Here is an 11,367-nt window from a genome sequence, read left to right on the forward strand (position 1 = left end):
GGAACAATCTTCCTGTATCTAGCCTGTTCAACCCCTTAAGAATTTTGTAAGTTTCTATAAGATCCCCCCTCAATCTTCTAAATTCTAGCGAGTACAAGCCGATTCTATCCAGTCTTTCTTCATATGAAAATCCTGTCATCCCAGGAATCAGTCTGGTGAACCTTCTCTGTACTCCCTCAATGGCAAGCATGTCTTTCCTCAGATTAGAAGACCAAAACTACACAATACTCCAGGTGTGGTCTCACAAAGGCCCTGTACAACTGCAGTAGAACCTCCCTGCTCCTATACTCAAATCCTTTTGCTATGAATGCTAACATACCATTCGCTTTCTTCACTGCCTGCTGCACCTGCATGCCCACTTTCAATGACTGGTGTACCATGACACGTTGCATCTCCCCATTTCCTAATCGGCCACCATTCAGATAATAGTCTACTTTCTTGTTCTTGCCACCAAAGTGGATAACCTCACATTTATCCACATTATACTGCATCTGCCATGCATTTTCCCCACATACCCAACCTATTCAAGTCACCTTGCAGCCTCCTAGCATCCTCCTCACAGCTAACACTGCCCCACAGCTTTGTGTCATCCGCTAACTTAGAGATGTTGCATTCAATTCCCTCGTCCAAATCATTAATATATATCGTAAATAGCTGGGGTCCCAGCACTGAACCTTGCGGTACCCCACTAGTCACTGCCTGCCATTCTGAAAAGGACCCGTTTACTTCTACTCTTTGCTTCCTGTCTGCCAGCCAGTTCTCTATCCACATCAGTACTGAACCCCCAATACCGTCTGCTTTAAGTTTGCATACTAATCTCTTATGTGGGACCTTGTCGAAAGCCTTCTGAAAGTCCAGATATAACACATCCACTGGTTTTCCCTTATCCACTCTACTAGTTACATCCTCGAAAAATTCTATAAGATTCGTCAGACATGATTTACCTTTCATAAATCCATACTGACTTTGTCCAATGATTTCACCAATTTCCAAATGTGCTGCTATCCCATCTTTAATAACTGATTCTAGCATTTTCCCCACTACCGATGTTAGACTAACTGGTCTGTAATTCCCCATGTTCTCTCTCCCTTCTTTTAAAAAAAATGGGGTTACATTAGCTACCCTCCAATCCTCAGGAACTACTACAGAATCTATAGAGTTTTGAAAAATTATCACTAATGCATCCACTATTTCTGGGGCTACTTCCTGTGGATTTGGGGATTTATCGGCCTTTAATCCATTCAATTTACCTAACACCACTTTCCAACTAACCTGGATTTCACTCAGTTCCTCCGTCTCATTTGACCCCCGGTTCCCTGCTATTTCCGGCAGGTTATTTATGTCTGAAGACAGAACCAAAGTAGTTATTCAATTGGTCTGCCATGTCCTTGTTCCCCATGATCAATTCACCTGTTTCTGATTGCAAGGGACCTACATGTGTTTAACTAATATTTTTCTCTTCACATATCTATAAAAGCTTTTGCAGTCAGTTTTTATGTTCCCTGCCAGTTTTCTTTCATAATTTATTTTCCCTTTCCTAATTAAGCCCTTTGTCCTCCTCTGTTGGACTGAATTTCACCCAGTCCTCTGGTAGGTTTGCTTTTTCTGGCTAATTTGTATGCTTCATTTTTGTTTTGATACTATCCCTGATTTCCCTTGTTATCCACGGATGCACTACCTTCCCTGATTTATTCTTTTGCCAAACTGGGATAAACAATTGTTGTAGTTCATCCATGCTATCTTTAAATGCCTTCCATTGCATATCCACCGTCAACCCTTTAAGAATCAATTGCCAGTCTATCTTGGCCAATTCACGTCTCATACCCTCAAAGTCACCTTTCTTTAAGTTCATAACCCTTGTTTTTGAATTAACAATGTCACTCTCCATCCTAATGAAGAACTCAACCTTATTATGGTCGCTCTTGCCCAAGGGGCCACACACAACAAGACTGCTAACTAACCATTCCTCATTACTCAATACCCAGTCTAGAATAGCTTGCTCTCTCATTGGTTCTTCTACATGTTGGTTTAGAAAACTATCTCATATACATTCCAAGAAATCCTCTTCCTCAGCACCCTTGCTAATTTGAATCACCCAATCTATATGTAGTTTGAAGTCACCCATTATAACTGTTTTACCTTTGTTGCACGCATTTCTAATTTCCTGTTTGATGCCATCCCCAACTCCACTACTACTGTTAGGTGGTCTCTACACAACTCCCACTAGCGTTTTCTGCCCCTTAGTGTTTCACAGCTCTACCCATATCGATTCCACATCCTCCAAGCTAATGTCCTTCCTTTCTATTGCGTTAATCTCTAACCAGCAACGCTACCCCACCTGCATTTCCTTTCTGTCTATCCCTACTGAATATTGAATATCCCTGGATGTTCAGCTCCCAGCCTTGGTCACCCTGGAGCCATGTCTCTGTGATCCCAACTATATCATATTCATTAATAACTATCTGCACATTCAACTCATCCACCTTATTACGAATGCTCCTTGCATTAAGACACAAAGCATTCAAGCTTGTTTTTACAACATTCAATACAATTATGTTGAAAAGTGGCCTTTTTGATTTTTGCCCTGGATTTGTCTGCCTGCCACTTTTACTTTTCATCTTGCTACCTATTGCTTCTACCCTAATTTTACACCCCTCTGTCTCTGTGCTCATGCTCCCATCCCCCTGCCACATTAGTTTAAATCCTCCCCGACAGCACCAGCAAACACTCCCCCGAGGACATTGGTTCCATTCCACCCCACGTGCACTGTCCTGTTTGTACTGGTCCCATCTCCCCCAGAACTGGTTCCAATGCCCTAGAAATTTGAATCTCTCCCCCTTGCACCATTTTTCAAGCCACTTATTCATCTGCAATATCCTATTTCTACTCTGACTAGCACGTGGCACTGGCAGTAATCCAGAGATTATTACCTTGGAGGTCCTGAGGTCCTACTTTTAAGTTTATCTCCTAGCTCCCTAAATTCACCTTGTAGGACCTCATCCCGTTTTTTACCTACATCTCCCCCCCGTCTACTTTCCGCAAAGACTGTTCCCTCCGTAACTCCCTGGTCAATTTTTCCCTTCCCTCCCGCACCACCCCATTCCCGGGCACTTTCCCTTGCAACCGCAAGAGATGCTACACTTGTCGCTTTACCTTCCCCCTCGACTCCATTCAAGGACCCAAGCAGTTGTTCCAGGTGCGACAGCTGCATCTCCTCCAACCTCATCTATTGCATCCGCTACTCTAGATGTCAGCTGATCTGCATCGGTGAGACCAAGCGTGGGCTTGGCGATCGTTTCGCCGAACACCTCCGCTCGGTCCGCATTAACCAACCTGATCTCCCGGTGGCTCAACACTTCAACTACCCCTCCCATTCCGAATCCGACGTCTCTGTCCTGGGTCTCCTCCATGGCCAGAGTGAGCACCAACGGAAATTGGAGGAGCAGCACATCATATTCCGCTTGGGCAGTCTGCTCCCTAGCGGCATAAACATTGAATTCTCCAATTTCCAGTAGTCCTTGCTGTCCCCTTCTCAGCTCTCCCTCAGCCCTCGGGCTCCTCCTCTTCATTTTTCCTTTCTTCTCCCCACCCTACATCAGTCTGAAGAAGGGTTTCGGCCCGACACATTGCCTATATCCTTCGCTCCATAGATGCTGCTGCACCCACTGAGTTTCTCCAGCACTTTTATCTACCTAATATAAACTATATATATCGTCTATATAAACCATGTATATAATGCCCCCAGTCTATATAAACGATGTATATAATGCCCAGTCTATATAGACCATGTATATAATGCCCCGTCTATATAAACCATGTATATAATGCCCATATAAACCATGTCTATATAATGCCCAGTAAACCGTGTATATAATTCCTAGTCTATATAAACCATGTATATAATGCCCAGTCTATGTAAACCATGTATATAATTCCCAGTCTATATAAACCATGTATATAATGCCCAGTCTATAGAAACCATGTATATAATTCCCAGTCTATATAAACCATGTATATAATGCCCCCAGTCTATATAAACTATGTATATAATGCCCAGTCTATATAAACCATGTACATAATCGGCAGTTTATATAAACCATGTATATAATGCCCAGTCTATATAAACCATGTATATAATCGCCAGTCTATATAAACCATGTATATAATGCCCCGTCTATATAAACCATGTATATAATGCCCCCAGTCTATATAACCATGTATATAATGCCCCCTATATAAACCATGTATATAATGCCCCCAGTCTATATAAACCATGTATATAATGCCCCCAGTCTATATAAACCATGTATATAATGCCCCGTCTATATAAACCATGTATATAATGCCCCCAGTCTATATAACCATGTATATAATGCCCCCAGTCTATATAACCATGTATATAATGCCCCAGTCTATATAAACCATGTATATAATGCCCCCAGTCTATATAACCATGTATATAATGCCCCAGTCTATATAACCATGTATATAATGCCAGGTGTCTCTCACCGTCGCGTCGATGATTCCCTTCCCACCGCTGCCGGGCAACAGTTGGGATGCGCCACCGGCCATTGCGGGGGTGAAATGTCCCCCCGGGTATAGGGCGCAGGTGGACCGTCCCCCAGGCTCAGCGCTGCCCCCACTGTCCCCGCCCCAGTCTTCCAGCCCCGCCCCCATAACATTTTAAAACCAGTATATAATGCCCCAGTATATAATGCCCCCAGCCCCGACCATCCAAGCCCCCCAGTCTATATAACCATGCATAAAGCCCCCCCTCTCCCATGTATATAATGCCCCCACTGTATAACCCGCCCCCCTCCCAGCCCCGACCATCCAATATAACCGCCCCCGCACCAAGACCCGCCCCCTCCTCTATATAACCATGTTCCCAATGCCCCAGTCCCCGCACCAAGCCCCGCCCCTCTCCCAGCCCCCCCCACTGTCCCCGCCCCTCTCCCAGCCCCCACCATCCAAGCCCCGCCCCCGCACCAAGCATGTATATAATGCCCCCAGTCTATAACCATGCCCCGCCCCCACTGTCCCCGCCCCTCTCCCAGCCCCCACCATCCAAGCCCCGCCCCCCATGTACCAAGCCCCCAGTCCTATATAACCATGCCCCGCCCCCACTATATAACCATCTCCCATGCCCCCACCATCCAATAATGCCCCGCCCCCGCACCAAGCCCCGATGATTCCCTCCCAGCCCCGCCCCCACTTGTCCCCGCCCCGACCCATTGCGGGGGGGAAGCCCCGCCCCCGCACCAGGCCCCACCCCTCTCCCCTGCCCCGCCCCCACTGTCCCCGCCCCCTCTCCAGCCCCCCCCCACATCCAGAGCCCCGCCCCCGCACCAAGCCCCCCGCCCCTCACCCAGCCCCGCCCCCACTGTCCCCGCCCCTCTCCCTCTGCCCCGACCATCCAAGCCCCGCCCCCAGCACCAACACCCGCCCCCAGTGTCCTGCCCCGCCCCTGATCAAGTTTCCCCGCCCCCCCCCAGCCCCCCCTGATCAAGCCCAGCCCCGCCCCCCACCCAGCCCCGCCCCCTCACCACTTGTTCCCAGCCCCGCCACCCCAAGCCCCGCCCCGACAAGCCCCGCCCCCTCGCAAGCCCCCCCCACTACAGTTCCCCCCACTGCCCCCTCACCAAGCCACGCAGCCCCACTGTACCCAGCCACGCCCCCCCCACCAGCCCCTACTGTTCCCAGTCCCGCCCCCTCACCAAGCCCCGCCCCTACTGTTCCCCAACCACGCCCCCTCACCAAGCCCCGCCCCTACAGTTCCCAGCCACTGTACCCAGCCACGCCCCCACTGTTTCCAGCCCCGCCCCCTCACCTGCCCCCACTGTTTCCAGCCCCGCCCCCTCACCAAGCCCCTGAACTGTCACTGCAATCACTGACCCTCCCCATCAATGCTGCTGCCCTACCAAGCAAACTCCATTATTTGCATCTTCATATCTGACCAGAAGCATCTATATCCAATGATGTCGTTTTGAAATTCAGGTGGCAGAGTGGCGCAGCTGGTAGATCCGCTGCCACAGTACTGCTTCCTCACTGCGCCGGAGAGCTGGGTTCGGTCCTGATCAAGTGTGCTGTCTGTGTGGAGCTTGCATGTTCTCCTTGTGACCTGGTGGGTTTTTCTTCCGTGTGCTCCGGTTTTCTCCCATATCCTAAAGAGGTGTGGGTTTGCAGGTAAATTACCCCTCGCTTGTTGGGAGCGGATGAGAAAGTGGGTCAATAAGGAACTCAGTGTGGACTCATAGGGCCGATAGCCTTGTTTCCATTCTGCATCTCTAAACTAAGCTAAATACATGTCAAAAATGTATTGAGGTGGAATATGAGTGATGATCAGACCTTCCCTCTCAAGTTGTGCACCAACACAATAGAACATGGACCTTTGGGCCAAGCTAAATTGATCTCAAGTTCAAGTAACCCTTGCATCCCCTCTCTCTCCACCCCTCTCATATCCTAGTCCTACCACAACTAACAATGGCCTGCGCCTCCGTGCCACCCAAAATGTGTGTGTGTAATTCCCAGTCTATATGATCATGGAGCTTAACATCGGGGAGCTCGTGGTCCCTAGTTAGAGACTGACTTCGGGAGCTCCAAGCCGCAGGAGCTTCGACCGCCCCAACGCGGGAGCTTTGATCGCCCCGACGTGAGGGCTTCAATTGCCCTGATGGGGGAGCTTCGACCGCCCCAAGGAAGAAGATTGGACTTTATTGCCTTCCATCACAGTGAGGAATGTGGGAAATCCGCTGTGGTGGATGTCCTTCCTTCAAATTGGCGGAAGGACATTCTTGCTATTGAGGGAGTGCGGTGTAGGTTCACGAGGTTAATTCCCAGGATGGCGGGACTGTCATATGTTGATAGAATGGAGCGGCAAGGCTTGTATCCTCTGGAATTTAGAAGGATGAGAGGGCATCTTATTGAAACATAAGATTATTCAGGGTTTGGGCACGCTAGAGGCAGGAAACATGTTCCCGATGTTGGGGGAGTCCAGTACCCGGGGGCCACAGTTTAAGAATAAGGGGTAAGCCATTTAGAACGGCGATGCGTCCGAATGGCCTACTCCTGCACCTATTGTCTATTGTTTATGTTAACTTTTATTAAGTTGTGTGTCTTGTTGTTTGTTTTTGGTATGGCTGTATGGGAAATCAAGTTTCACTGTACCTTAATTGGTACACGTGACAATAAAAGACCTTTGAACCATAGAAATGAATATAATTCCATCAGAGTCTATATAAAATATATATTTTATATCACACCCTGATCAAGCCCCGCCCCACCCAGCCACGCCCCCCACTTGTCCCAGCCCCACCCCCCTCACCAAGCCCCGCCCCTACTGTTCCAAGCCACGCCCCCACTGTTCCCAGCCCCGCCCCCTCACCAAGCCACGCCCCCACTGTACCCAGCCACGCCCCCCACCTACAGTTCCCAGCCCCGCCCCCTCACCAAGCCACGCCCCCACTGTACCCAGCCACGCCCCCACTGTACCCAGCCCTGCCCCCTCACCAAGCCCCGCCCCTACTGTTCCCAGCCACGCCCCTCATCAAGCCCCGCCCCCCACTGTTTCCAGCCCCCCGCCCTCTCACCAAGCCCCGCCCCTACTGTTTCCAGCCCCGCCCCCTCACCAGCCCCCACTGTTTCCAGCCCCGCCCCCTCACCAAGCCCCTGAACTGTCACTGCAATCACTGACCCTCCCCATCAATGCTGCTGCCCTACCAAGCAAACTCCATTATTTGCATCTTCATATCTGACCAGAAGCATCTATATCCGATGATGTCGTTTTGAAATTCAGGTGGCAGAGTGGTGCAGCTGGTAGATCCGCTGCCACACAGTACTGCTTCCTCACTGCGCCGGAGAGCTGGGTTCGGTCCTGATCAAGTGTGCCGTCTGTGTGGAGCTTGCATGTTCTCCTTGTGACCTGGTGGGTTTTTCTTCCGTGTGCTCCGGTTTTCTCCCATATCCTAAAGAGGTGTGGGTTTGCAGGTAAATTACCCCTCGCTTGTTGGGAGCGGATGAGAAAGTGGGTCAATAAGGAACTCAGTGTGGACTCATAGGGCCGATAGCCTTGTTTCCATTCTGCATCTCTAAACTAAGCTAAATACATGTCAAAAATGTATTGAGGTGGAATATGAGTGATGATCAGACCTTCCCTCTCAAGTTGTGCACCAACACAATAGAACATGGACCTTTGGGCCAAGCTAAATTGATCTCAAGTTCAAGTAACCCTTGCATCCCCTCTCTCTCCACCCCTCTCATATCCTAGTCCTACCACAGCTAACAATGGCCTGCGCCTCCGTGCCACCCAAAATGTGTGTGTGTAATTCCAGTGTCTATATGATCATGGAGCTTAACATCGGGGAGCTTGTGGTCCCTGGTTAGAGACTGACTTCGGGAGCTCCAAGCCGCAGGAGCTTCGCCCGCCCCAACGCGGGAGCTTTGATCGCCCCGACGTGAGGGCTTCGATTGCCCTGATGGGGGAGCTTCGACCGCCCCAAGGAAGAAGATTGGACTTTATTGCCTTCCATCACAGTGAGGAATGTGGGAAATCCACTGTGGATGTCCTTCCTTCAAATTGGCGGAAGGACATTCTTGCTATTGAGGGAGTGCGGTGTAGGTTCACGAGGTTAATTCCCAGGATGGCGGGACTGTCATATGTTGATAGAATGGAGCGGCAAGGCTTGTATCCTCTGGAATTTAGAAGGATGAGAGGGCATCTTATTGAAACATAAGATTATTCAGTGTTTGGGCACGCTAGAGGCAGGAAGCATGTTCCCGATGTTGGGGGAGTCCAGTACCCGGGGGGCACAGTTTAAGAATAAGGGGTAAGCCATTTAGAACAGCGATGAGGAAACTTTTCACACAGAAACGTTTTCACACAGAGTTGTGAGTTTGTGGAATTCTCTGCCTCAGAGGGTGCTGGAGGTCGGTTCTCTGGATGCTTTCAAGAGTTAGATGGAGCTCCTTAAGATAGCGGAGTCAAGGAATATGGGGAGAAGGCAGGAACGGTGTACTGATTGTGGATGATCATCCATGATCACATTGAATGGCGGTGCTAGCTCCAAGGTCCGAATGGCCTACTCCTGCACCTATTGTCTATTGTTTATGTTAACTTTTATTAAGTTGTGTGTCTTGTTGTTTGTTTTTGGTATGGCTGTATGGGAAATCAAGTTTCACTGTACCTTAATTGGTACACGTGACAATAAAAGACCTTTGAACCATAAAAATGAATATAATTCCATCAGAGTCTATATAAAATATATATATATAACCATATAACCATATAACAATTACAGCACGGAAACAGGCCATCTCAGCCCTACAAGTCCATGCCGAACAAATTTTTTTCCCCTTAGTCCCACCTGCCTGCACTCGTACCATAACCCTCCATTCCCTTCTCATCCATATGCCTATCCAATTTATTTTTAAATGATACCAATGAACCTGCCTCCACCACTTCCACTGGGAGCTCATTCCACACCGCCACCACTCTCCGCTTAAAGAAGTTCCCCCTCATATTACCCCTAAACTTCTGTCCCTTAATTCTGAAGTCATGTCATATATATATAGTTTATTTAAGGGCCTGTCCCACTTTCAGGACTTAATCCAAAACCTCTCCCGAATTTAAAGGACCTAAAAAAAAGCAAGATTTTGGCAATCAACGAACTCCTACGACCTTCCACTAATATGCCGACGAACTGGTTACAGATATCACGTGATGTTGACTAAGCTTTTTTTTCCACTCACATTTTTTTCTCTGTCCAGCTGCCGAGCTACGAGTACCCACAAATATCTATGACCACCCTCACGGCCTACTAAGGTCTGCCCACAAACAAACTATGAGTAAAAAGTTGCAATTTTTTTCATGCCGACTATTTTTTTACTCGTGGACATTTTTTATCGGGCTGGAAAAAACGTCCCGACTTACCTGATGTCCCGAGTACCTACGGCTGGCATAACGAGCCGCTATGATATAGCCACAAACTCCTACGGACTCGTTACGTACATTCTGCGAGTTTGAATCAGGGGAAAACGCGGGAGAATTTGTGAATTACCTCGTGAAAGTGGGACAGGCCCTTTAGAGTCCATAAAATATATAATTCCCCAATCTATCTGATATATATATATATATAATTCCTTGTGTCTGGATAATATATATGTTGAATTCCCTCAGTCTATATAATATGTAGGTCCCCCGATCTATGAAATACACATATAATTCCCTCAGTGTCTCTATAATGTATCTATCATTCACTCAGTGTCCATAATAAATATGTAGAATTCCTTCAGATTCTATAAAATTCCCTTTGCGTCTATAATATATGTAATTTTCTCAGTATATATAAAATATATATCATTCCCTCAGTCTGCGTGATATATGTAGTAACCGAAGATCTCGGAGAAAACCCACACAGGTCACGGGGAGAACGTACAAACTCCGTACAGACAAGCACCCGTGGTCAGGATCGAACCCGGATCTCTGGCGCTGCAAGTTAGAAGCTCTACCGCTACGCCACCGAACTTCCTCAACAGATTTGTCAGGCAAGATCTCCCCTTCACAAAACCATGCATATTTTGGCCTGTGTTATCATGTGCTTCCAAACACCATTAAACCCCGTCCTCAATAATGGACTCTAAAATGGTACTAACTGGGGTAACTCAGCGGGACAGGCAGCATCTCTGGAGAAAAGGATTAAGTGATGTTTCGGGTCAAGACCCTTCTTCAGACTGACCATAATTCCCTTTATTTTGCCTCGTTCCTTCTTAAAGAGTAGAGTTACATTTGCGATTTTCCAGTTCTCTGGAACCATTCCTGACTAGTGATTCTTGAAGGATCACTAACAATGCCTCCACAATCTTTTCAGCAACCTGTTTCAGAACCCTAGGATGTAGTCAATCTGATTTATGATTTTTGCTTTATTTCAGTGAATGTGACAATAATCAATAGTACAGTAACAATGGTCTGTTTCCTTTGTCATTTGTTACTTTGTTGCATATCTTTCATTCATTTGTTCTATATCTCTCTATATCACCGTCTATATATGAAGAAGGGTCTCCACCCGAAAAGTCACGGATTCCATTCCTCTAAAGATGCTGTCTGACCCTTCTCTTGACTCCATTTATACCTCACCCTGCCTCAGCAAGGCCAGCAGCATAATCAAGGACGTCGCGCCCTGGCCACTCCCTCTTCTCCCCTCTGCCATCAGGCAAGAGGTACAGAAGTGTGAAAACGCACACCTCCAGATCCAGGGTCAGTTTCTTCCCAGCTGTTATCAGGCAACTGAATCACCCTGCCACAACCAGAGAGCAGTCCTGAACTACTATCTACCTCATTGGAGACCATCGGACGATCCATGATGGGACTTT

General features: G+C 48.0%; 1 protein-coding gene across 1 annotated transcript in view; it reads right to left on the reverse strand.

Annotated features, from left to right (window-relative positions):
- Positions 1-4,591, reverse strand: part of LOC129695264 (coiled-coil domain-containing protein 152-like) — a 79,495-nt gene extending 74,904 nt beyond the window's left edge. Inside the window, exon 1 of the mRNA XM_055632057.1 lies at positions 4,510-4,591. The gene's annotated coding sequence lies outside the window, so the exon portion shown is untranslated. The remainder of the gene's footprint in view (positions 1-4,509) is intronic.
- Positions 4,592-11,367: the final 6,776 nt, after the last annotated feature.

This window comes from Leucoraja erinacea, chromosome 3 (genome assembly GCF_028641065.1).
Source record: "Leucoraja erinacea ecotype New England chromosome 3, Leri_hhj_1, whole genome shotgun sequence".
In the NCBI taxonomy this organism is placed as follows: Eukaryota; Metazoa; Chordata; class Chondrichthyes; order Rajiformes; family Rajidae; genus Leucoraja; species Leucoraja erinaceus.